This window comes from Podarcis liolepis, assembly GCF_965112155.1.
Source record: "Podarcis liolepis genome assembly, chromosome: 17".
Classification (NCBI taxonomy): Eukaryota; Metazoa; Chordata; class Lepidosauria; order Squamata; family Lacertidae; genus Podarcis; species Podarcis liolepis.
In genome coordinates, this window is record NC_139571.1 from 29,357,733 (window position 1) to 29,383,158 (window position 25,426).

Sequence of the window (25,426 nt, forward strand, 5' to 3'; positions counted from 1 at the left end):
CTGCTGCACAATACCTTCTACAGAAACATTCTCTCCATATCTCCAGGAATCACTCAGAGAGAATAAACGAACATACGGAAAAGCTTTTGTACCAAGGCTGACAAAATGCTTGACCTTTCCTACCAATCAAGCTAACAGCCAAAGAGAAGTTGCAGAAGGTGGTGAGTACAGCAATCTAATTTGCCTTTCACCAGAGTCCACAGTCCTACCCAAGCCAATGGCATACAGGACATAAGAAAAGCACTGCAGGGTCAGACCTAAAGCCAATCTTGTCTAGGGTTGCCATACATCTGGATTCTCCTGGACATTACTGGGATTTCAAAGGCACCTGTGGGGGATTTCCGAAAGATGGTGCTTTGACCTGGATGTTAGGTAAGTCAATCGAAAAATTGTGTTTCCTTAAAAAAAAAAGTCAACAACTTCTGGGGTGTCCTGGTTTTTACTTTTTGAAATATGGCAACCCTAAAAGGCTTATCCCACAAGGGCAATAGCTCTCTTCCACTATGGAATTGACTCCCTCAAGGTGTAGAGCAGTATTTCCCAAACTTAGGTCTCCAGCTGTTTCTGGACTACAACTCCCATCATCCCTAGCTAGCAAGACCAGTGGTCAGGGATGATGGGAGTTGTAGTCCAAAAACAGCTGCAGACCCAAGTTACAAAACACAGGTGTTGCAGTAGCCACCAACTTGATGGCACTGAAATGTGTGAGATGAATGAATGGTTAATGGGAAGATATAAAAATTGTCCACAAGCAAATCAGAATGAATGGTGAACATTGTCATATAATCACCCCATAAACAAATTGGAGCTAACGCCAGATAAAAACCTGGTGTAACCTAATTTCCATGAAAGCAAATCAGGACGAATGCTTGATAAACCTGTTGTCTGGAGGAGCTCTTAATTACCACGCTAATAGAAAATGCAAAGGCTCTTGTCTCTCCTGGCAGCTAATTCCTGGCAGATGGAGCCCACAAGTTTGTCATGGCTCAGAGTTCCCTCATAAAGAAGCAGCTTTTGTTTCGGGGTGGCACCTTATCACACTGGCTACTTGCCTGGCATGTGGAAGAGCTGCACAAACTCAATTGTCATTGTGTCAAACTGCACAGTGCAGAACGGACACATAATGAGAAAGAACTGGGTGCACACGAAAAAATGATCACACAAGCTGCCATCGTTTCAGAAATGAATGTGCAGATTATTATTATTTTTCCCTGCCATTGAAGTATATTTTGCCCTGCATTGCAAACATGCAGTCCTCTACTCCAGGGTTGGGAAACCTCAGAATGTGCTTCTTTGTCTGGCTCTTGGGACTATCCTCAAGCTACACACTTCACTAACCCTACTTTGCACCCCAAGTATTTTTTGCCTGACTGGAATGTGCCCTTAAACTCTGACAACGCTTTTTGCCTAGATGGTGGAGACAGGATTGTGTGAATGTGTGAAACCAGCCTACTGTAGAAAGGCAGAAGTTGTGTTACTCTTCCCTCTCTTTCCTCTAGTTCTGCTCACCCCTGGCAAGTCACCCTCAAAAGGGAACATGGCCCTGTTGCTGCTAACTGTTCCCTACCCCTGCTCTACTGAAACATTGGAAAGGCACATTCAAAACTGATCTTCTAAAGGTAAGGGTGGCATTCACTGCACCTTTAAAGCAAGTTCAAAGCACCATAAGAATTCTGGGTACTGTAGTTTACCCCTCACAGATTCCCAGCAACCCTTATCAAACTACAGTACCCAGAATTCTTTGGGGGTGCTTTAAAGGCATAGTGTGTATGCTGCCTAAGTTTTAGTCTTAAATTAAATGAAGACCAAGTTAAGTCAAGCAAGTTCAATAGGTCTATTCTGAGTAAAACTTAGTTGAATACTACCCAGTGGAGCTTCTCTCCCTTTCTTTTCAAGATGTGAAGTCAAGGCAATGGAGGAATGCACCGGTCCAAGCCTCACTTTTGAGGGATAAAAATCAAGTAGCATTGTACATGTAGGCCAACAGTGGCAATCCCTAAGCTTCCTGCCATTTTGAGTACAGAGGGGCCCAACGCTGGCAGTTATGTCTCTGTTGCTGTGTTGTGGGTTGACACATTCTTCAGGAAAATGCAAAGCGAGTGGGGGCAAAATTAGTTCCAAAATAGCTCTGACGTCTTTCTCTAGCTCCTCACAGGCAGCAAGACGACTGAGGGGAATATATTAGCTGGAAGGCATGCAGTAAAAATAAGTCAGTGAGAGAGAAGAGAGCTGCATTTGCATAACCTAGAAGAGAATACAAACTTCTGTTGCCTGATGATCCGTGTCACCATAGCAATTAAACATTAGGCCCCTTCTTCAAGCCAAAGAGGTTTAATTAGCTTATCTATAGGGAGCCCAAGGTTCAGAATTAGAGGTGGATGGGGACAAAGGCCTGACCAATGCTAACGCTTCAGACTGCCTTTCAACAGCAGGGGCTGATGTTGCACATTCCTATTGCAGCATGTGTGGTTATGGTTATAAGGCCTAGAGCCATACAGTCATACGATGCTGCCGTATACCTAACCCTTGATAAATGCTCAGTATCTACATTGAAAGGATTTCAGGACAAGAGCCTTTCTCAGTCCTACCTGGAGGTTGGTGTTCTGGGTGTAAAAGATGTGATCTATCACCAAGTTACGGTCCTTCTCCAAAAAGAATAGTTCCCAGTCTGTGACTAAGGACTGCCTACTTCAACAGACCCTCCCAGTGTCCCTATTTTCCAGGGACAGACCCAGATTTACAGAAGCCATCCTGATTTGATCCCAGAATGTCCCGCCTTTCCTTGGGGCATCCCTAGTTTCATGAGAGAAATGTTGGAGGGTATGGCGTTATCTGACTCCTGAGCCAAGGAGGTAAGTAACTATACATCCTTTAGAAGACATCTGAAAGCAGCCCTGTATGAGGAAGTTTTTAATGTTTAATGGCTTGTTATGTTTTTATAACACGGGTGACGCTGTGGTCTAAACCACAGAGCCTAGGGCTTGCCGATGAGAAGGTCTGGGATTCGAATCCCCACAACGGGGTATGCTCCTGTTGCTCGGTCCCTGCTCCTGCCAACCTATCAGTTCGAAAGCATGCCAAAGTGCAAGTGGATAAATAGGTAGCGTTCCAGTGGGAAGGTAAACGGCTTTTCCGTGCGCTGCTCTGGTTCACCAGAAGTGGCTTAGTCATGCTGGCCACATGACCTGGAAGCTGTACGCCAGCTCCCTCGGCCAGTAAAGTGAGATCAGCGCTGCAACCCCAGAGTTATCCGTGACTGGACTTAACGGTCAGGGGTCCCTTTACCTTTGCATATGTTTTTATATGTGTTGGAAGCCATCCAGAGTGGCTGGGGTTACCCAGTCAGATGGGTGGGGAACAAATTATTATTGCATAGGACATTCCTAGTTTCTCTGGAGAAATGTTGGAGGGTATGTTTCAATCCTTGGGATTCCTGTTGGTTCAGACTGTAAAGCCCTGTGGAGGTGGTTGGTTGCAAGGTGAAGTGTAGGTGGGTTCCCACAAGGCAAGACACAGTGATAACAGCAAGAACCTTTATTGAACTACGTAACTGGGAAACAGGGGCAAAGCAACTGCTTAAATACATTTGTGAAAGCCTGGACTACTTCCACTCCCAACGTGATTGGCTGTCTTAACTTCCAAGCTGTGAATCATGGCTCAGAGTTCAAGGGCCAATGGCAGAGGCCCACATCCTGGGATGTTCTGTGATTGGACATCATGTATCAAATCAGAACACAGGAGCTCAGAATCCTTAGTCCAGACTCAAGTTCAGGCAAACACAGACCACTGAATACATCACACAAGGACAATCAATATTATGACCACCCCTGACCTCCACACATTGATTGGCTGTTCTCCACAAGGAGCTGCAGAAAACAGGTTGCACACAAATTGTATAGGCATGGTTTCTGTACAGGAGAGCCCATCCTCAGATCAGGAGCACGGCCAGCCTGCCTTATCCTTTGAAACATTGATGAATTCCATGTTTAGCCATTGGCCCAAAGGTCTGAGAACCTGGCATAGCTCTGATAACATCCATATTGTCTCCCTCCTCCCTGTAAAATCAGCATTATGCCTCACTGAAGACATACCTTGATAAGCTGCTGTAAATCAACACTGTCACAAGGAAGGAAACAGCTGCAGTTGCTAAGAGCAAAACACTTTTCTCAGAGGTTCCATGCACACTCTTCATTTGTCAACAGGACTTAAGTCAATACTTATTGTTTTCGCCCATCTCTGATAGTTTAGCACTGTCACTGTTGTCAATTTTGTTTTGCTTAGAGCTCTTGGCAAAGTATATCTCACATATACACATATCAATATTTCTCTATGTTTAGAATTTATGCTGCCTGCACAGTCTTCCTTGATTCACACCCACAGGCATATAAAAATCCTCCAACAATACTTAAGGCACAGCAACGATGAATTTCCATCAACCAACAGCAGCGCGCAAAAGATATCTTAATCACTTCTAAGGAAAGATGAACAAAAAACAAGGGAAGTTGAATAAATAAAGGGAGGGATCAAGGAGAGAATAATAATAAAAAAAGAATAACTAGCACAGTATTGTGGCTAAGCAAGAGTTCTGTGAACCACAAAACCACTGGGCTCAAATCTACCTCACCCATAAACTTACTAGATAGCATTAAGCAAACCACTATCCCTCAACCTCAGCCCCTGTCTTTTAAATGGTCTTAATTCTACTAATCTCCTTTACAGGTTGCTTAAGAAGCATTTAATTAATTTCTATACCACTCTTCAGTAAGCATTGCTGGAGAAGTTCATGTAGAATAATTGCAGAATTGGAAAGAACCCCCAAGTCCATCTCCCCACAGAGCAGAGTGTGTGGGGGGGGGGAGTGTGTATTTTCCTAGGCTACCCCATTGCTGGAGGCTTAGATACTAAGTCTGTTGCTGTTATAAACAGCAGGTGCCCTGAGGTGAGTTCCACTGATCCAGTGGAGGAGATGTGCCAGATGCGCAGATCAGGAAGAGCTACAAAGGGTGATGCCCACCAGGTATGCTCAGGAGTTTGCTAACACAGCTGTTGCAGATTTAGCTGTGGTTAGTGGCTTGACACAGGTCTTGGAACCCGGAGTCTTAAAAGGGGTACAGGGTTTGTCCTCAAAAGACAGTAAACCATGCCCAAAGGCTGTAATGGTATACACTGTTTCCTTGGAGAAGGAAGCCGGACCATGTCCAGAGGCTGTGTGTGTCAACACTGGTTCCTCAGAGGGGAATGAGGCTAGGGTTCAAGTCCCAGCAAAGCCAGGTGTGAGACTTCCTGATAGTCAGAAGGGTTATGATGCCAAGACTAGTCAGAAGTGCAAGATGGTAAGGCCTAAGGCCAATCCAGTTGCAGGTAGTTCCAAGGGTGGAACAGGTGATACAGAGGTATACTGTGTGTATTACATCTGTATCATTGTTGTTGTTACACTGATGACTGCAACACACATCATGAATTGGGGAGGATGTTAGAATTCCTGCTCCATGATTGCAGTCATGGGATTTTTTTTCTATCACATGACGGTATATGTTTTGACTCCACAAAGTGGGAAGTGACAGAGACAGATGTTTGTGTTACTGTGTTCCGTGAAGAGGGACTGTTGTCCTTAGCTTTTGCTCTTTGCTGTCTGATGCTAGAGAGAGAGGGAGCCATATTGCAGTGCTCTGTGTGTGTTTATATGTAAATAAAGATTAGCCCAAATGCTGAGGTCTGTCATGCAAACTGCGCAGACCCTGCGGATCCCTAAGTGTGCTGATGTCTGTTGGCATCAGTCGCTGTGATCTTCAGGCAGAAGAAAGCTTTTGAAGCTCCTAAACGATTGACAGGAGGGAGAGAACATGCCAGTAGGGCATTGTCTCTGCCAGAGTCCTACTCAAGTGTAGGCTGAACTCCTGACAGGAATCCTGCCCACCTCTGTCTCTGGGTTGGCTCGAACCACCAACCTTCTGGTTAACAACAGCATAAAATAAAGATAAACCAATGCATGAAGTTCACTGGGCTCTCTCTTCAAGTCCCCTGCAATTGGTTGCACTCACATGTTTACTCCAGCCATGCAAGAGCTCCTTGTGGAAATACAGCTGCCCTCTCAGCTACTGAAATGTTTAAAGGGCTCCTCGCAGGATTAGGAATCAGTGCAATAATGTATATATATGTAATTTCCTTGTGGGGTATGTAGGTTTATCAAGCTATGAGCATAGCTGGAAGACTGGAGGATAAATTGACAAGCAAAGTTACTTCTGCCTGAACAGACCTTCTCATCCTTTGCTAGTCTTTCCACATAGAATCACAGAATTTCAGAGCTGGAAGGGAACACTTGGGTCATCTAGTCCAACCCCCTTATGCCAAGTACTTTAGATTTGACAATCTCCTTTCATGGAGGTGATGGGTAGAGTTAGCTGGGTTTTAATTTCTTTTAAAAAGTGAAATAAAATAAATTTGTGTGGCTACTGACCATGCTCAGTCCCCTTTTGGCTGGAGGATTTTTGGAGGAGGGTATTGGGTTGTTCAGGGACGCGGGTGGCACTGTGGTCTAAACCACAGAGCCTAGGGCTTGCCGATCAGAAGGTCGGCGGTTCAAATCCCCGCGATGGGGTGAGCTCCCGTTGTTGGGTCCCAGCTCCTTCCAACCTAGCAGTTTGAAAGCACATCAAAGTGCAAGTAGATAAATAGGTACCGCTCTGGCGGGAAGGTAAACGGCATTTCCGTGTGCTGCTCTGGTTCACCAGAAGCGGCTTAGTCATGCTGGCCCCATGACCCGGAAGCTGTTTGTGGACAAACGCCGACTTCCTTGGCCTATAGAGCAAGATGAGCGCCGCAACCCCAGAGTCATCCGCGACGGGACCCAATGGTCAGGGGTACCTTTACCTTTACCTTTATTGGGTTGTTCTTGTTTTTTGAGACTTAATGCTGATTCTTCTATGTTCCTCAGCAGCCCTGCTGGGGCTTAATCAATCCTGTTCAATCACTCATCACCTCAGTTCACTGTTAAAAAGGAGAGATAACTGGAGTTACTCAGAATCCAGCCCTCGGTTAATAACCATCCAACTCACAATCGATGAGTTGTCCCATGCTCCATAATTTGCGGCACTATATATAAAGTCATTATTATAATAATGTTCTCTCTAGCTAAACTGAAGTAACGTGCTCTCGTATCAGAGGCAGAGAGATCCTCCAGGAGATGCTTGCAAATAGATTTCAGGGAGGAGCACAGCATCTGAGCATGTCTCTGTCTTAAGAATGTTTTATAATCCAATTTCAAGAGAATAGTTCTGCTTAGAACGGTGACACGTTGGCACAATGCTAAATCCAAGTGATTTTTTTTTTACCCTCCCCCCTCACAGCTGTTGCCATGGCAACATCTTTGGCTAAGAAATTGGGAAAGCCCAGCTGTAGGCTGAGCCGCGGCACACAATCAATAATGGGAAAAATAAATCAGAAAATTAAGCTGGTAGATCCTTAGCAAGTAAACGAGGCCCTCTGAAGTGCACCTTCACCTGCACCGGAACAATAGGGAAATGTGTTGGTGCAAGAAAGATGAGAAAATTTCCCTCAAAATGGAAGGAGCTAGATCTGTCAGAGGAACAATTGTATTAAGGAGTCTAGATTAAAAGCTTACATTTGCTACGTTGTGTTTTACTAACACACATATGCACATACAAATCATGCTCTACAACAGTGTTTCCCAAACTTGGGTCTCCAGCTGTTTTTGGACTGCAATTCCCATCATCCCTAACTACTGGCCCTGCTAGCTAGGGATGATGGGAGTTGTAGTCCAAAAACAGCTGGAGACCCAAGTTTAGGAAACATTGCTCTACAGTGCTTCCTTAAACACCATGTCATGGGCTTCCCATGTTATGTCTGGCCCTAGGTGGACAACATTGGTTAGTGACACCAAAGACTCTGCCTTGAAAACATTGTTGGAATTTGTTCATTTCGTTAATTTGTGGCAGTGCGTGGAATTGCTGTGCTCTATGTAACAATGCGGCCATCTTATTTCCTGTAACCACAAGAGGTCAATCTTTGTTTTTCCAGTTTAGAGAGATAGTAGCGAGCCAAGGCCCCAAGACACATAGTGTGAACCTCACTATTTATTACTCAGAAGTAATTCTAGCAAAGCTCCATGGGAATCATTGCCTAGCAGGTGAGTTTAGGGTTGTAACTATGGTACTGTGGAAAAGATGACTTGTTTTGATTTTACTGTGATTTTATTAACGGCCATGGAAAGCTCAGTAACCTGAAAGGTAGGATCAAAATATTATTTTTTAAAAAATACATAAGTGGAAAATAAGGAAATAATTATACCATCAGTGGGCACATCACATCTATAAGCCACCTTCTATGTTTCCCCTTTCTCTTCTGATCTCCTTGATCTCTTAGCAGTTTGAAGGAATCTTTATATATACAGTGGTACCTCGGGTTAAGTACTTAATTCGTTCCGGAGGTCCGTTCTTAACCTGAAACTGTTCTTAACCCTGAAGCACCACTTTAACTAATGGGGCCTCCTGCTGCTGCCACGCCGCCAGAACACGATTTCTGTTCTCATCCTGAAGCAAAGTTCTTAACCTGAAGCATTATTTCTGGGTTAGTGGAGTCTGTAACCTGAAGCGTATGTAATCTGAGGTACCACTGTACCTGGTAATAAAGGTAATGCGGGCCATTCTCATTTATTTTGAAAATTGAGAGCCAAGATGATGCAGTGGTTCGGGTGCTGGACTAGGACCTAGGAAACCAGGGATCAAGTTGCCACAGCCATGATACTTCCTGTGTGACCTGGGGCCAGTCACAGATTCTTAACCTACTTCACAGATTTGTTGTAAGGATAACAATGAGAAGGAAAATGTCTTGGAAACCAAGCCTTACAATGAATGCTTGAAGGAGTATGCTTAGCTTGGAAAAGAGGAGACCGAGAGGAGATATGATAGCCGTCTTCAAATATCTAAAGCCTGTCACATGGAAGATGGAGCAAGATTGTTTTCTCCTGCTCCGGAGGGTAGGGCTTGAACCAATGGCTTCAAGTTACAAAAAAGGAGATTCCAACTAAACATATGGAAAAACTTTTAGATAGTAAGAGCTGTTTGACAGTGGAACAGCCTCCCTCAGGAGGTTATGGACTCTCCTCCCTTGGAGGTATTTAAGCAGAGGTTGGATGGCCATCTGTCATGGATGCTTTAGGTGAAATTGGGGTTGGACTAGATGACCCTTCCAGTTCTATGAAAAGGAGGATGAGGAAGACCATGTACCTTGGGCTCATTGAAGGGAAGGTGGGAAATACATACAAAGAACAAATAGTAATAAATAAGTAACAATGTGGTAAAAGGTAAAGGTAAAGGGACCCCTGACTGTTAGGTCCAGTTGCGGATGACTCTGGGGTTGCGGTGCTCATCTCGCTTTATTGGCCGAGGGAGCCAGCGTACAGCTTCCAGGTCATGTGGCCAGCATGACTAAGCCGCTTCTGATGAACCAGAGCAGCGCACAGAAATGTCATTTACCTTCCCGCCAGAGCGGTACCTATTTATCTACTTGCACTTTGAGGTGCTTTCGAACTGCTAGGTTGGCAGGAGCAGGGACCGAGCAATAGGAGTTCACCCCGTCATGGGGATTCGAACTGCCATCCTTCTGATCAGTAAGCCCTAGGCTCTGTGGTTTAACCCACAGCACCACCCGTGTCCCTTCAATGTGGATGTTGCTCTTATTTGCCACATTCCCCGTTTCACAGCATCACCTGTTAGCAGTGGTTGCTACAGAATGCAAATGTGTACAGTGTCCTGCATTCTTATTTGCTTTTCAATTCAAGTTCTCTGCGACACGGCCAGGTCCCATTTACATAACGGCTGTGGAAAGAACATTCGTCCAAATTAATTATGTTTGCTTTCAGTCAGGAGAAGACACCGGCAGAGGAGTTCTTCCTTGTAAAATGTTTATCACTCAACCTTCAGCCATAACCTTGAGCATGGATTTGATTTAGATTACAGTACAGGCTGCCTTTCAAGGAGTGCCATAAACAGGCCACAGCCACAAGCCTATGCACTCACTTATTCTGGAACAAGGGCTATTGAACTTAGCAGGTCTTACTTACAAATAGACAGGCATTTGACCAAGCAGTTTGATCCTAAGGAAACCTGCTTGGAAGTAAAACACATTATGACTGATGGAGTTTATCCCCAAGTAGTCTTAGTTGCACTTCCTTGGAAAAGGTTGTCAGGAGTTCAGCCTACACTCAAGTAGGACCCTCAAGCAGAGGCACATGCCCGACTGGCATGTTCTCTCCCTCCTGGTCGATCGTTCGTGAGCTTCATAAGCTTTCTTCAGCCTGAACATCACAGCGACCAATGCCAACCAACACCGGAACACTTAGGAATCCGCAGAGTTCGTGCATCATGTGCATGACAGATCTCAGCAACTCGGCATTTTGGCTAATCTACTTTATTTACATATAATCACGCATGGAGCACTGCTGCAACATGGCTCCCTCTCTCTCTAGCATCAAACAGCAGAGAGAGAAAGGACAATAGTCCCACTTCATGGAACACAGTAACACAAACGTTCTGTTTCCTTCACTTCGCACTCTGTGGAGTCAAAACACATACCATCATGTGAAAGACAACAATCCTATGACTGCAATCATGGAGCAGGAATTCTAACAAAGGTCATTGTCTACAATCAACTGTGCAACACATTTTTCTCACAAAGTAGTATAGTATTTCCTTCCTCGTCAACAAGGCTTTCCCCAATCCTGTAACTACTTTATTTCTGCCTAATAATATATACGCTTGAAAGTGGAATAGTGGAAAGTGGAATACCTCAGAAGTTGAAGTACTGCCTGTGGTTTTTGGAAGAATCATCTACATAGCTCCTTGCCTCTAAACCAGGACTGGGAGAACCATAATAAACTGGGCAAGAAAAGCAGTTAGGTGCAAGTGACTTTCTATACAGGCTTCAGAATTAGGTCTCTCCCCCCCCCTTTACATAGAATTCTAATCAACCTTTCTCTGACATTTTGTATCCTCAGACCTGGCTATATTGGGTTTAGTACAATCCTAATAGTGACATCCCCCCCACAACACTGCAAAAGATCTTCGTGAACAGAAACGGGGGTGGGGGGTGGAGATAGGAGTTTAACAGAGATAGTACTGAGATTCTCCTTACCTGAATTTTGGCCCAATGCCAGTTGCTGCTCCTTGTGTGATCAGCTATTGTGTGAGTCAGCTATTGAACTCATACCTGCCAACATTCCTCTGATGAACATAAGGACATTTCTCACTCCCCCTTCACCCAACTTGCCCTCCTTGACTCCCCATTTTTGCTTCCCCCCTCCCCCAAGCATTTCAATCAGAAGGGCAAATGCCACCATCGCTTCACCAATGGGACACAGCACACATGGCCTCCACCGTCCTAAGAAAAGCCCCTAATACCGATTTTATATTATTATATTCTTTAGTCGATTTACAAAAAGAAAAACACACACCAATAAATAAAATTTAGAAAGGGGCAAGTTTAAATGCAGATGCACAAAGTTGTTTTTTTTACAAAAAGGAGACTTCCGGGTTGGCGCCATCGCCGAATGGCGGACTCCCTCCGAGCTCCGGAGGGAGTCTGCTCGGCAGGGGCTGGGTCCTACCGCGCCGGCGACGCGGGGACCCTCAAAAACCACGGGCACAGAGCCCGTGGACATGGGGACTCGGCTGGTACCGTCAGCGCCCTCCCGACTCGTGAAGGAGCCTTTTTAAAGGCTACGGATCGGGTGCCGGGGAGCGGCGTGGTACTGTGAGTCTATCGCTTCCCCTGCCGAGCGCAGCCGCATGCCATTCGTCGGAGAGCGCTGGCTTCTTCCATTTGAAATTCGGACATTTAACAACAACCCGTGAGTAATTGGGTAACCGGGTATAAAAGGAGAAAAAAAGGAATTTTTTTTCGGATTCGGCACGAGCGGGGGGGATCTAAAAAGGAAGTCAGTCCCCTCCCTGATTGTAAACATGCTAAAACAAGGACTGAGAAACCAAGATCGATTCAGAAGTTTATTGCTGATAAAAATATCAAATTCCACGATGGGATATTACAAGGATTGTGCTGGAGGAGAAAAGTCGAGGGTGAGAGGGAAAAAGCAACCCCCCCCCCGGGAACCGGGCGATTCAGAGAACCTGGCGGAGAGAGATGGAGAGTTTGACAGCTGTCAAAGTAGCTGTCAAATCTTGAGAATACAAAGAGGACTTTGTTACAAGTGTTTTGCTGGTTAATTTTGATACAATTGGATATAAATATGGATACAAAATGTCCGGGGGAAAAAGAAACAACAACTTGACTTTTGGATTGGAGGACACAAAGTTATTGCAACCCCCCTAGAGGGGCTTTGGGACATTACAAGTGGCGTATGTGGAAAACTACTCTGGGATGTGTACTGGTCTTAGCTCCTGGGAAAGTAGCAAAACTGAAATATTGTTTTGTCTACAGAGGTGACAACACAATAGAATCTTTCTATTGAAGTAAGGTAGGAACTGGACGCAAGTTTTTGTTCCTGAATAACAAACCTCTGTAGAGATACTAGATTTCAGAATAAGAATGGTTTTGCAGCTGAACAAGATAGAAACCTGAGAAAGTAAGAAACAGAAGATTAAAGGACCAACTACGCCACGGAAAGAACAATGGGAGGAGCAACAATGACCAAGGGAAATTAAAGGCCTCTATTAGACTGGATTTTTGAAATTAAACATTATCAAAACAAGCAAATTTAAAGAAAACCGGCAAGATGGACTGAGAAAAATTTGGCTGTGGACTTGAGACCTCCAGGCCGATAACATACAGACTGATGGACATGGGGAATCCAAACCGGGGAAGGGAGGGGGAACTCTAGAATCCAAAGGCTATGTAACCAACTTTTGGAATCTTTTTCTATCTTCTAACTTCTATCTTTCTATATAACTTTGGTATTTTGATTTAACATGTTTTGGGGGGAAAAGGGGGAATTCGTGGAAGGAAACAGGGTAGATTTTGGGGGGAAAATCTTTGTTCTATTTTGTTAAAGATGAGGAGTGATGTTAAGATGGTAATTTAAATTGGCTAATAGGCACAACATATTAGGCTTAAATTGGGAATGAGAACTTGTGGAACCAACGTAGGAAAGGGGAATACAGTCGGGAGGGGAAGGAGGGAGTCCCAGAAAGAAGGTTATGAAAATAAGGGTTTAAAATTGGTCTTTCTTTTTCTTTCTTTTCTCTATCTTTTCTATCTTTTCTATTCTGTTATTATTGGAAATTTTAATAAATATGATTATAAAAAACAAAACAAAAATAATAATAATAATAAATCAAGGCTTCTTCAGTTCATTAATTGCTTCTTTTCCCCCCTCTAAATATCCAATGGACATCTGTGCTTAATGCACTTTAGAAAAGCAATCTTGTTGTGGTCATATGTTTGATTGGATCAAGATATTTGTATATGCTGTTTTTACCCATGCAAAGGTACACTTGTATGCACTGATAATACACTCCAAAAGAACAAATTGCATGCGATTAAGGTCGTATTAAGAGCCTTTCATGTGGTGGCAGGTGCAAATTGGTAAAACACTGCACAAAAGTAGTCATGGTGCAGTCATACATTTTCACCATCAGATCAGGATAGCTTTTTTGTGGTCAATACACACAAGTATACATTGGTAATGTAGTGGAATGAAAAGATGCAGATGAGAAAACTATGCTCCAGTTCTAAAATCAATTGGAGAAATTGTCCTCTTGGACCAGAATTAAAGAAGATGGAAAGCAAACAGTGAGCCAGAAAAAACAAGGGAATGAAACAGTGGGAATTCTCTTATCCTGGATATTAACAGTTTATCAGGGAATTCACGGCAAAGTCAATTACATTCTCCAGATGATTAAGAATCCCATTTTAATTAAAAACAAATAAATAAACAGCAAACTTCCTGCAGTGATATGTCATCCTAACAGCTAAATTCTAAATGGCAGCCCCAAATGGGCTTCCGGGAAGCAGGTAAGGGGCTTTTCCCACTCTTCATACCTCCTGCTTGCTTTGATCTGCCATACCCTCCCAGTCCTGACTTTTCCAGAGAGCAAGGAATTAAGGTTTTGATTTTTAAATATAATAATGGTAATAAGAAAATCTGCCTCCAACTTCAAGTGATGAAGCAGCTTGAATTGAATCACTGAATTAACAGTAACTATATAAGCACAGGCACTTTTATGCTGCCCCTGCTAATTGCACGGATTTCTATTTAATTATGCACTTTATCGCTGCCTACAAGAGGTGAGAAGCAGTCAGTGCCTGTCTCTCATCTGCTCCTTTGACATGCTTGGCTATTGTTCTCACATTATCTGCTTTCCTTTAAAGTACATCCCATTTGTAGAAATGAGGCGATTTATATGAAAAGGCAATGGATCCCCCCCTCTCCCCATACGAAGTGTATTGACTGCAGATGAGGTGCAGTGTTCTTAGTGAGTGACTTTTACAGCACTCGGACATATTTGAACAAAGACCGTTCAGAGTCCAGATAATCAGATCCTCTTCAAGGAGGGTATACATTGCGCTCGGGCCCCCAGGCATCTCCCACCTCCTGGTGTGGGCAGGGCTATGCCCTGCTCCACTCTGGAGGTCGTTTCTCAGTCACTGGGTCCCTAAAGCCAATGGCTTGGCTTGGGTGGTGGCCGCAAAACATGATTTAATCACCCGTCCACCCATCCCCTTTATCTGGTGTGTTGGCCTTGCTATGGACATTGTTGGTTGCCTGTTTTGCAATGGGAGCCTGGTAGGAATTGGCAGATTGCAGATTGGCAGTTTGCAGATTAGCAGATTGGCAGAGCCATTTGGTTTTCGCTTACCGTGTAGCAATCGTCACAACTTTGTAAGGTTTGGCGGTTAGACATTGGACCAAAAATGTGTGGGGAGGGGAGGTGTGGCCATCACCTGCCCCTCCAAGCTCAAGGGTATTCCCTTAAAGGAATCAGGGGTTGGCCTGGGTCTTGTCTGAAACCCCACGGTAGGGCCTAGGGCCATACCAGGACCCCACGGGGGCACCGGGGGCGAGCTCGAGTTGGTCCGCATTGGTGGGGCTCCCTCTGGTGGTATTTCACCCTTTTATCAGATTCCCCGCGATGCAGATGGGAGTCTGATATAATTGGATGATTCCAATGCCTAAGCCAATACCACTCACATTCTGTATTCAATAAAGCTGTGGCCTAAATTTTGCCCAGTAACAAACTAAAATCCCGTGTCACTGTCTTCATTTTTGGGGGGTGGTTGGGGTCTTGAAGCGCAATTTCTGTTTAGTAAGACAAGCACAGCAACTGGCAGAAAGTAGCACATTTATATGGCGAAGAGAAGCACTGTGCAGACATCCCTGGCTCACAACGCACCAAGCTGAATCATTAAGCCCACCAGCTACATATTGTGGCCTGCTAGGTGCTAGACTCCCTAGTTTTGCACCTCTAAGGTGGTGGGGATGAAATCCAGGAAGCTTCTCAAACTCCTGGTAGACCACCACACATGGCTGATGGGCTGCATTAGGCCTATAGAGGTCATGAGTTGTGCAAGCCTAGCCTTGATAAGTTGAACAGGAAGCATGAGGAAAGGTCATTTCTATCTGTTCCTGCATCTTGTGAGCCACTCTCTCCATATGTCCCAGACACATTGAGGTGGAAAACCTAACCCAAACCTTCAACATTTATCAGGTGAAAATAAGGACATTCTACTCTACATCAGGAAGATTCTCCCACATTTGGTCTCCTGCACGCATGTATCTCATATCTGCATATACATCGGTCACCTTGTGCCAATTACAACCTCTCCACCAAAACTACCTCACAGGATTGTTGTAAAGTAGAACTGTGTGAGGGAAGGGATCATGTAAATACCTTCAACAGATAAATGGAACGAAGCAAAATTTTAGCTGTAGCTGCCTTGAGTCGCTTTCAGGGGAAAAGGCAGAAAATACGAAGACAGTGGTACTTCAGGTTACATACGCTTCAGGTTAAATACGCTTCGGGTTACAGACTCCGCTAACCCAGAAATAGTGCTTCAGGTTAAGAACTTTGCTTCAGGAAGAGAACAGAAATCATGCTCTGAAGGTGAGGCGGCAGCAGGAGGCCCCATTAGCTAAAGTAGTGCATCAGGTTAAGAACAGTTTCAGGTTAAGAACGGACCTCCGGAATGAATTAAGTACTTAACCCAAGTTAGCACTGTACTGGAAACTGAGAAAATATCCAGGAACATAACAAACAGTAAATTCTATTGAACTAGATATCATCCATGCCCTGGAGCAGTTTCACACTTTAAAAGTGTCCTGTATCCCTGGCCTACCTGGCAGTAAGTCAGTATGTCAGGTTCAAAGTCCAGGGGTCAATCCACACAAGCAAAGTCCAAAGATCAGGAAAGGCAGTCCAGCGTAAATCCGGATAAACCAAGTCTGAAGTCTAGCAGTCGGGATACAGTCCAGAGTCAAACCTGAAACACAGTCCCACAGAGGTCCAGGAGCAACCAAATTAAGGCTCATCAACATGGCAGTTGAGCAGACCCAGTACCTCAGCTCTGCTTCCCTTTTGTACTTTGCATACTGATTGCTGCATCTGGGCTTGACGAGGAGTGAGGCCCTCACCTGTCCTGAGCTTCCTCCAGCCAAGGAATCACACACCTTCTCCCAGAGCTAATGAGCCCCACCTGGCCAGCAATATGCAAACACGCCAAGCCTTCTAATAATCCACCCCATTTTCCATTGTGGCCTTTGGAACCAAAGACATGAGCCTTCTTTCTTAGTTAGAAAGAGCATGTCCCAAGTGCAGTTTATTCATATGCTTAACTACTGAAATATTGGCAAGAAAATGTGGTCACATCAGCTGTCCGTTTCTTGGAATGAGAGTCATAGTTGCTTTTTAAAAAAGAGCAATTGGGGTGCAAATTTCAGAGAACTTGATTTTTGGCGGAATAGATCAGGCTACCATTCCACTGACCTCAAGCTTCTTGATCCTATTGTTTTATTTGCTCTTTCAGATGTTTTAATTGTTACCCTTTGTAAGGCCCGTTTTCTTGAAAACTGCCATTAGGGATTTTTTAATGTTCTAGTGGAATTGTTAGGGTGTATTTTAATTGTGTGAGGGTTAAACGGTTAGAGGCCATTTTTGGCATATAAGTGGTATATAAATAAATAAGTAAGAAAGTAATAATACAAGTGTCTTATATTAAGCGCCTGAGCTGACTTTTGAGTAGACCTTCCATGACTGACTTCTACATTCACCTTTCGCGAAGAATTAAACTGTTGTTCTAGGGATCCCTGTAGTTAACTAGGCAGTTGTTGTTGTTGTTGTTGTTGTTTCTTCTTCTTCTTCTTCTTCTTCTTCTTCTTCTTCTTCTTCTTCTTCTTCTTCTTCTCCCATCTCATAATTTCCAACAAGCAGCCCTCATATTCCTTCTAGGTCAGAATTCTCTCTCCTTCCTTCAGGAAGACACTGTCTGTAGTGCATCGCTATAAATAAGCCGAGCCCATGTAGTGGTAACCATGGTAACTGGCGAGCTTCAAAAACTGATGCGTACTTGGTTTCCAGAAGGCTGCCCTGGCGTTTACAAAGGCATGCTATGTCCCTTTTAAAAATTACATCACTTTGAGATTTGTATTTCTCAATTGACACAATTATTCTATGTTCCAGACGTAGGTGGCTTGCGTTTTCTCTCCCCCTCCCCCCCTCCCCCCCTCCCCCCATATCTCTTTCTTCATAGGTTATCAGATATGTAAGTACCAATGGAAGGAAAAATTGATTGCATTTTGTTTCCAATCTGGGTTCGATGACATTTCAAAACTTCTCTAAGGAAGCCATAAAGAACACATAATCTTACTTCACAGATAAGCATAAATGAAACAGCAGAAAGAAAGAAAGAAAGAAAGAAAGAAAGAAAGAAAGAAAGAAAGAAAGAGAGAGAGAGAAATCTCAATCTGGTAATTTTTATTTATTGGATTGCCAGACGAAAGGAGCCTTTAGCTGTTTTTATCACCGTGCATTACAGTTAATGCAAATATAGGTACTCTCTATAGGGAGGGGGCGGAAATCAATACAAATGAATTTTAAAAAGAGATCAGAGGAAAATCCTAACCATAGTCTATAAAATGCTAATATTCTCTATGGGATCATTTACCTCACCCAAGGAATAAGCTGTGATCATTTATTAATAAAGCTGAGCAGGTTAACATTCTAGTTCAGGTGAGCTCATTAGTTCTCTTCAGAGTAGTCATTATAATGAAATTATCAGGACCCAACTCATTATTAGTATGCATTGAGAAACTTAGTAGGATTAGTTGGTAATTCTTTGGCTGAAAACATTGCCACACTGACTTTGCTCTCCTCACGCTACTTTTGATTATATTTCCTATTTAGGAAAGGTTATAGTATTGTGCAACCACCTTCCTAAATCAGGGAGTGAGGAGCTGCCACTTTTAATATACCCATTATTCACCACAGAATACATCTCTTCCATCTATTGGCATCCAGTCCTCTTGAGTGAGCTCAAGTCACTCCCACCAGCGCAGTTCACGAAACATAGCAAGAAGTCTGTTTTGCTGGTGTGTTGACCCATAACAATAGCCATGGATTTTTTGTTTCCCCCAGTGCAATGCATTGATGTGTTAAAATTGCTGCAGTTCTCCGTGGCACACAAGGGCAGGGTAAGGTGGCTGCAACAGGCCAGATCGATCAAAGAAGCAAATTTGCTTGGTGGCGCAGAGGCTGGCTTTGTCTAGCAAACTCACAGGAGCATGTATTTGCACATTGGTGAGCCTCGTCCACTTTGGGAATGCTAATGATGTGAAGGAAGCCGTTTGTCTAAATGGCATCAGGTTCTATATTTGCAACGGCATTCTTTTCCCTGGGCTCTGTACCTCTTAAAGGAATTCAGACTGCGGGGGGGGGGGATTAAAGAAAGATTTCTGTTACTCCTTGCTATTATCATCAAATATATCTAGTCTTACCTCCTTCAGGGAAAATGCTTGGTGGAACATTTGTGGACCTGTGAGATTGCTTCTTAAGGAGCAAATCGATAAAAGTTGAGGCTAATCATGTAACAGCAAGCTTATGAAGGAAAGTGTTGCACGCTAGGTACAAAACGTCTGCCTGAGTTATCAATGTTTGCCACATTTTGAGAGGCAGTGGATGAATTCTGGCTCCATATTTCACATACCTGCTTTAGACTACACTGACAGCGACTATGTTTGAGGTGCTGCACTACTTGAGGCCAGCAGGTGCCTCTGTGGCAGGATTTAACTGAACCAAAGAAAGCACAGCTTGGCTAGAGGTGATGTGGGTGGGTGGGGCTGTGACAAAGGCGCATAGCACCTCCAATATACCCACCAAACCACGAGTAAAGACATTGAAGGATCGGAGATGGAGGTGGTAGATTGAACCACAAGTCCCATCAGCCATAGCAAGCATGGGCAATGGCCAGGGAAGTGCAGTTCAGCAATGTTCTGCCCGGACACTGAGGTCCAGTGCCAAGGGCCTTCTGGCGGTTCCCTCACTGCGAGAAGCCAAGTTACAGAAAACCAGGCAGAGGGCCCTCTCGGTAGTGACACCCGCCCTGTGGAATGCCCTCCCACCAGATGTCAAAAAGAAAAATAACTACCAAACTTTTAGAAGACATCTTTTAATGTTTAATAGATTATTGTATTTTAGTGTTTTGTTGGAAGCAGCCCAGAGTGGCTGGGGAAACCCAGCCAGATGGGCAGGGTATAAATAAATTATTATTATTATTATTATTATTATTATTATTATTATTATTATTATTATTATTTAGGGCCAAAGGTTCCCCACACCTGCTTTTGCATGATCTGGAAGTGCCTTCAGTAATCGTGTGGATCCTCCTCTGGAGGGCAGGAGTCAAACCAATGGCTTCAAGTTACAAGAAAAGAGATTCCAACTAAACACCAGGAAGAACTTTCTGACAGTAAGAGCTATTCGACAGTGGAATGCTCTCCCTTGGGACGTTGTGGACTCTCCTTCCTTGAAAGTTTTAAAGCAGAGTTTGAATGGCCAACTGTCCTGGATGCTTTAGCAGACATTCCTGCATTGCAGGGGGTTGGACAAGATGACCCTTGGGGAACGTTCCAACTCTACAATCCTGTTATTCTATGCCTGTGGTCCTCAACCACACAGTCACTGTAGCTTCTGTGACCAGGAGAAAATGCAAGGCCTTTCATGTCATATTCCCCCTCTCGGTAATCAATACAGTGGTACCTCGGGTTACAGATGCTTCAGGTTACAGATGCTTCAGGTTACAGACTCCACTAACCCAGATATAGTACCTCAGGTTAAGAACTTTGCTTCAGGATGAGAACAGAAATTGTATGGCGGTGGCATGGTGGCAGCGGGAGGCCCCATTACCTAAAGTGGTACCTCAGGTTAAGAACAGTTTCAGGTTAAGAACGAACCTCCAGAACGAATTAAGTTCTTAACCCGAGGTACCACTGTATACACATTTCCATAATATGTGGGATTCTGAATACGAGAGGCACTCAACCATTAGTGGTCATGACTCAGGGTTGACGAAAATGCTTGAGAACTCTGCTACTACTAGGCCACTGTACGTAATTCCCTGCTCTTTATGCGAATCACTGAAAGTGCAAGAGGAGGAAAATCTGAAGAAAGGAGATACAGAACCAATTGGAAGTGAACTGACATACAGCTCTAACGAAGCGGAATCCTCATTCCAGTCCCACCCTTGGGTTTTATGTATGCAATTTCCATTCACCTTCATTGGACCCGAGCGCTCGTCTTGCAGGCTGGAACATGCCCCCCAGTCACCAGTTTCATGGTGCATTAGTCTCTGCCTTTGGTGTGCTCATCTGTAATTGCCTTGCTCTCTCGTCCTTCATTCTTCTCTACTTCCAATCTTCTTGAGGATTAAAACATACCCCAAAAAAGCTTCTTATCTATTATGGCAATTATGTCCACAATAAAGTGGCTTTGATTTAGCAAGGCAGATGGAAAGAAAAAGTGAGGGTAGGAATAAGAGGGGAAGGGCATGCACGGAGATGAATATTCAAGGAGGATGGCAGGCAGATGGTAAGGAACGACGTGTTGTTTTGCAAGGAAAGGACCGACTCTTGGCTCTTAAGTGGCATTTCCATCTCAGTCTTCCATTTGTCACAGTTACAACTGGCTTGGCACATCAGCTTGCATAGGCTCAGGATTGCACACGATTCACAATGTTGCCTTCATAAATTAGTCAAGGCACCAGCCTCGAACTGAACAACTCCAGGTAAGCTCAGAAAAGATTCCTCCACCACTTCCATCTAATCTGAGGTCTGCCTGAAAAGCATTAGCAGTATATAAATACTGTAAATACATACATGCATACATACATTTGATAAAATAAAAAAAAAATTCCTTCCTGTAGCACCTTAAAGACCAACTAAGTTAGTTCTTGGTATAAGCTTTCGTGTGCATGCACACTTCTTCAGATACACTGAAACAGAAGTTGCCAGATCCTTCTATATAGTGAGAAGGTGGGGAGGGGTATTACTCAGAAGGGTGGTGGGAATTGGAGATTGGCAGATAGCTGAGATGAGCCTATTGACGACTCTTAATGACTGTAATAGGTCTTACAGGAAAAGGCAAGGGGTGAGAAGGTGAGAAATGGCTTAGTCTATACATTTGATAGACACCCCCTCCTTGCTGTGCCACAGCCATATAAGTACAGTGGTACCGAACTTAACTCATTCTGGAGGTCCGTTCTTAACCTGAAACTGTTCGTAACCTGAAACACCACTTTAGCTAATGGGGCCTCCCGCTGCCGCTGCACCACCAGCATGCAATTTCTGTTCTCGTCCTGAGGTAAAGTTCTTAACCCGAGGTACTATTTCTGGGTTAGCGGAGTCTGTAACCTGAAGCATCTGTAACCCGAGATACCACTGTAATAGATTTGCTCAGGCCCAGTTATGTTTCCTTCTCTTAGAAAAAAAGTAATTTTGTAAGAGCAATTTGGCAATCCTTAAGCCAATTTGGAATTTGAGAGAAGGTGTTCAATACGTTACTAATAAATGGTAAGGTATTAACCAGATACATTTTAAATTGGTCGTTAAAAGCTTTTTGGCTTCTGCACTAATTATATTGAGATTTGATTGCAGGCTGCTTTGATCAGAAATCATCTTTAAAGTCATCATAGGAATGGATCGGTGGTATGAAAATATAGTTTTATATGCATATGCCTGAGTACATTCAATTCCTTGCAGGATGCTTCACCTATAGAGTCTCCCTCTGTAATTAATTATGGCAATAAATCTACCAGACCACGTTGCCTGTCTGGCTCTTAATGTCCATTATCCCAATTATCAAGAGAACCCAGGAGATTGCTTATGTTGCAATTTTTAGAATTGATAGCAATAAGAAAAGTGCAGGAAAATGTACACCTGCACATTTTTCCAGGGGCAATGACTTTGTTATCTATACAAATGCTGCAGTTCCGTAACACCATTATGCCAGCATTTGTTTGATGCAGGCTTCCAAATTGAAAGTTGCCTGCTCACCAGGGGAAAATAGCAATCAGTTGTGATCACGTACCTGAGTTGCACGATGTTCAAACACTTCTGCCACCTGCACATTCAGAAGACGTTGGGGGAGGGAAGCAAAGGATAGGATGACTCCTGCGGAACTTCCTGGCAACAGTGATCTGAGGGGAACCAGCCTGGTATGGAATGGAATGGTTGGCCATTTTGTCTAGTCCATTTTGAGCAGCACAAGAAAGCCAAGATACACAAGGATCATGTTAAAATAACTTTTACCTGAACTTTTACCTTATACCTGAAGGAGCGTCCCCACTCCCATCGTTCTGCCCTGACACTGAAGTCCAGCTCCAAGAGCCTTCTGGCAGTTCCCTCAGTGTGAGAAGTGAAGTTACAGGGAACCAGGCAGAGGGCCTTCTTGGTGGTGGCGCCCGCCCTGTGGAACGCCCTCCCTTCAGATGTCAAAGAAATAAACAACTATCTGACATTTAGAAGACATCTGAAGGCAGCCCTGTTTAGGGAAGTTTTTAATGACTGATGTTTTTATGTATTTTTAATCTTTTGTTGAAAGCCCCCCAGAGTGGCTGGGGAAACCTAGCCAGATGGGCAGGGTATAAATAATAATAATAATAATAATAATAATAATAATAATAATAATAAGTATCCTGCACACTTTCTAAAGCTCAGATTCTTTCTTCCTGGGCCTCAAAATCTCCCTGCTGCTACTGAGCTGGGAAACAGTTGGTTTACAATTAAGGTGTTTTGGTGTGTGGGACTCATCTCCTTTGCTGAATTTAGATCTGTTTTGAAAATTGTATATTATATTGTTGTAACCCACCTTGGGATTGTATAGTGCAGGGAAGGTAAGGAAACTTACAAATAAATTAAGTCAAAGCATTAAAAAAACACTTTGGGGTCAGAATCAAGTAAATAGTTGCACTTGTGGGATGACTGCCATGACTCCTGCCAGCACAACAGGGCTTCTCTCCTCTCCTTTCCCCATATATGCCCCAAAATTGGTTCTGTGGGTTCAAGAGAACCTCCAGAAGGAGCGTGTAGAGGAACGAGAGGAGAGATCTTTCTATCTGGCAACCAGAAATGCCTCCACTGATGGAACAATTGTAATAGCAGAATGTTGTATTCCCCACTCCCCATTTCCTCTAACATTTGACTCAAATGCAAGCCACAAGTCTAAATGAGGTCACTCTTATTCATGAATAATGAGTCTGAGGGGGGAAAAGGGGATCCTGAGTTCAGGGAGAGCTTAACATAAAAAATATTTCACGAGGTAAGCCTGGAATGGTAAGCAGGGGAAGAAAGGCATTCAGCCTTCAAAGGAGATGAAAGAAAAGTTCACACAGTAATGAGGACTAGGGATTGGGAAGAAGAGATTCACTCCTCACTAGTGATGTCACAAGCATTTCCAATAGGTGTCCAGACTATTTGCACAGCAAATATTCCACACAGAATTCAGGTCACAATGGGAATGCTACAGTATTCCTGCAACAGAAGTGCTGCCTTAAGGTAGAAATACGATAACAAAGGAGGAGTGGGAGCATTAATGTGCTCTTCCAGGCTTATCTACTGACTTCCGGGACCTGCCCTAGGCCTCGCCTTCTAGGCCGCCTTCAAGTGCTATTGCCTGGCAAGAAAGTGTTCTTCATTTCGGAAAATACATCTTGCTTACCTGGAAGGAGTGGTGCATGTGTGTAGAAACCTCTGACTCTTGCACAACTGTAACGTAGCCTACAATAACATTGGCATGTGGCCCCTGAAAGCTTGCTTGGGAAAGAATGTGGCCCTTGGCTAGATATGGTTGCCCATCTATGATTTAGTGCAGGCATAGGCAAACTCCGGCCCTCCAGATGTTTGGGACTACAATTCCCACCATCCCTAGCTAACAGGACCAGTGGTCAGGGGTGATGGGAATTGTAGTCCCAAACATCTAGAGGGCAGGAGTTTGCTGACCCCTGATTTAGTGTTTAAAATAGAGAGTACCTGAAATGATCCAATATCTGCCTTGCAAACAAACCCAGTGGTCAAAGTGTATTCCTTCCTTGACCTGCTAAAAACCCAATGAGCACTTTCAGTTCAATCCTACACATGCTTACTCAGTTGTAAATCCCACTAAGTTAAAGAGGCGTTCCTCCCAAGTAAGTGTGCTTTCGACTGAAGCCCTTATCACTTGCATCTCAGTACTAAACATGTATATTCAGACATTACATTTGTTTCTATGGGACTGACTGCTGAAGAAATAAGATTAGCATTGACATTAGCATGTCGAAAAACATTCATCTTAACTTAATTATCCAAAGAAACTCAAGGCAACTAACAATTCAAACATCATAGCAACACTGAAACAATGCCGTACTGAGATACATAAAGAACAAATAATAGATAAATGACAAGTAAATAGCAGTCCCCTTTCCAACATCTATCATAAGATCAAAATGCTAACATCATAAACCGAAACCACAACAACAAATTTTAAAAAAATCAAAGAACTAAAACATCAAAGATAAACTAGAAAGAAAAATAATCAGCAAAATGGCTTTTTAAAATAGCCACATATTTACTAGCCACCTCAAACAGTACTGGAATAGAGCCTTGATTCAGGGACCCTGAGGATCATCTAGTCTAACCCCCTGCAATGCAAGAATATGCAGCTGTCCCATACAGGGATCGAACGTGCAACCTCGGCATCATCAGCACTGCACTCTAACCAAGCAATATCTAACAGCGTCTTCAGAGCTCACCATTTCGCATTGCCTGAATTTACAGGAACAGAGAGGATGTCACTGGAAGAAGGAGTGCATTACTTAAACCAGTAATTGATCTGATAAATTGGCTAATATTTGTATAATTTCATTTCCAGCTCAAGGGAAAAGCTAGTTTAGCACAGGTTTTTATCTTCGGGAATTAAATTGAGCACAAATC

The 25,426-nt window shown here is 43.7% G+C and overlaps 1 protein-coding gene across 3 annotated transcripts in view; it reads left to right on the forward strand.

Annotated features, from left to right (window-relative positions):
* The first annotated feature begins 221 nt into the window (after window positions 1–221).
* PLPPR1 (phospholipid phosphatase related 1) overlaps window positions 222–25,426 on the forward strand; it is a 164,684-nt gene continuing 139,479 nt past the window's right edge. For 2 of the 3 annotated variants that reach the window (XR_014520498.1, XM_083481562.1), the window contains exon 1: window positions 222–372. The gene's annotated coding sequence lies outside the window, so the exon portion shown is untranslated. Of the gene's footprint in view, window positions 373–2,723; window positions 2,853–25,426 lie in introns of all 3 variants that reach the window. The other variant, XM_083481560.1, reaches the window with a different exon arrangement.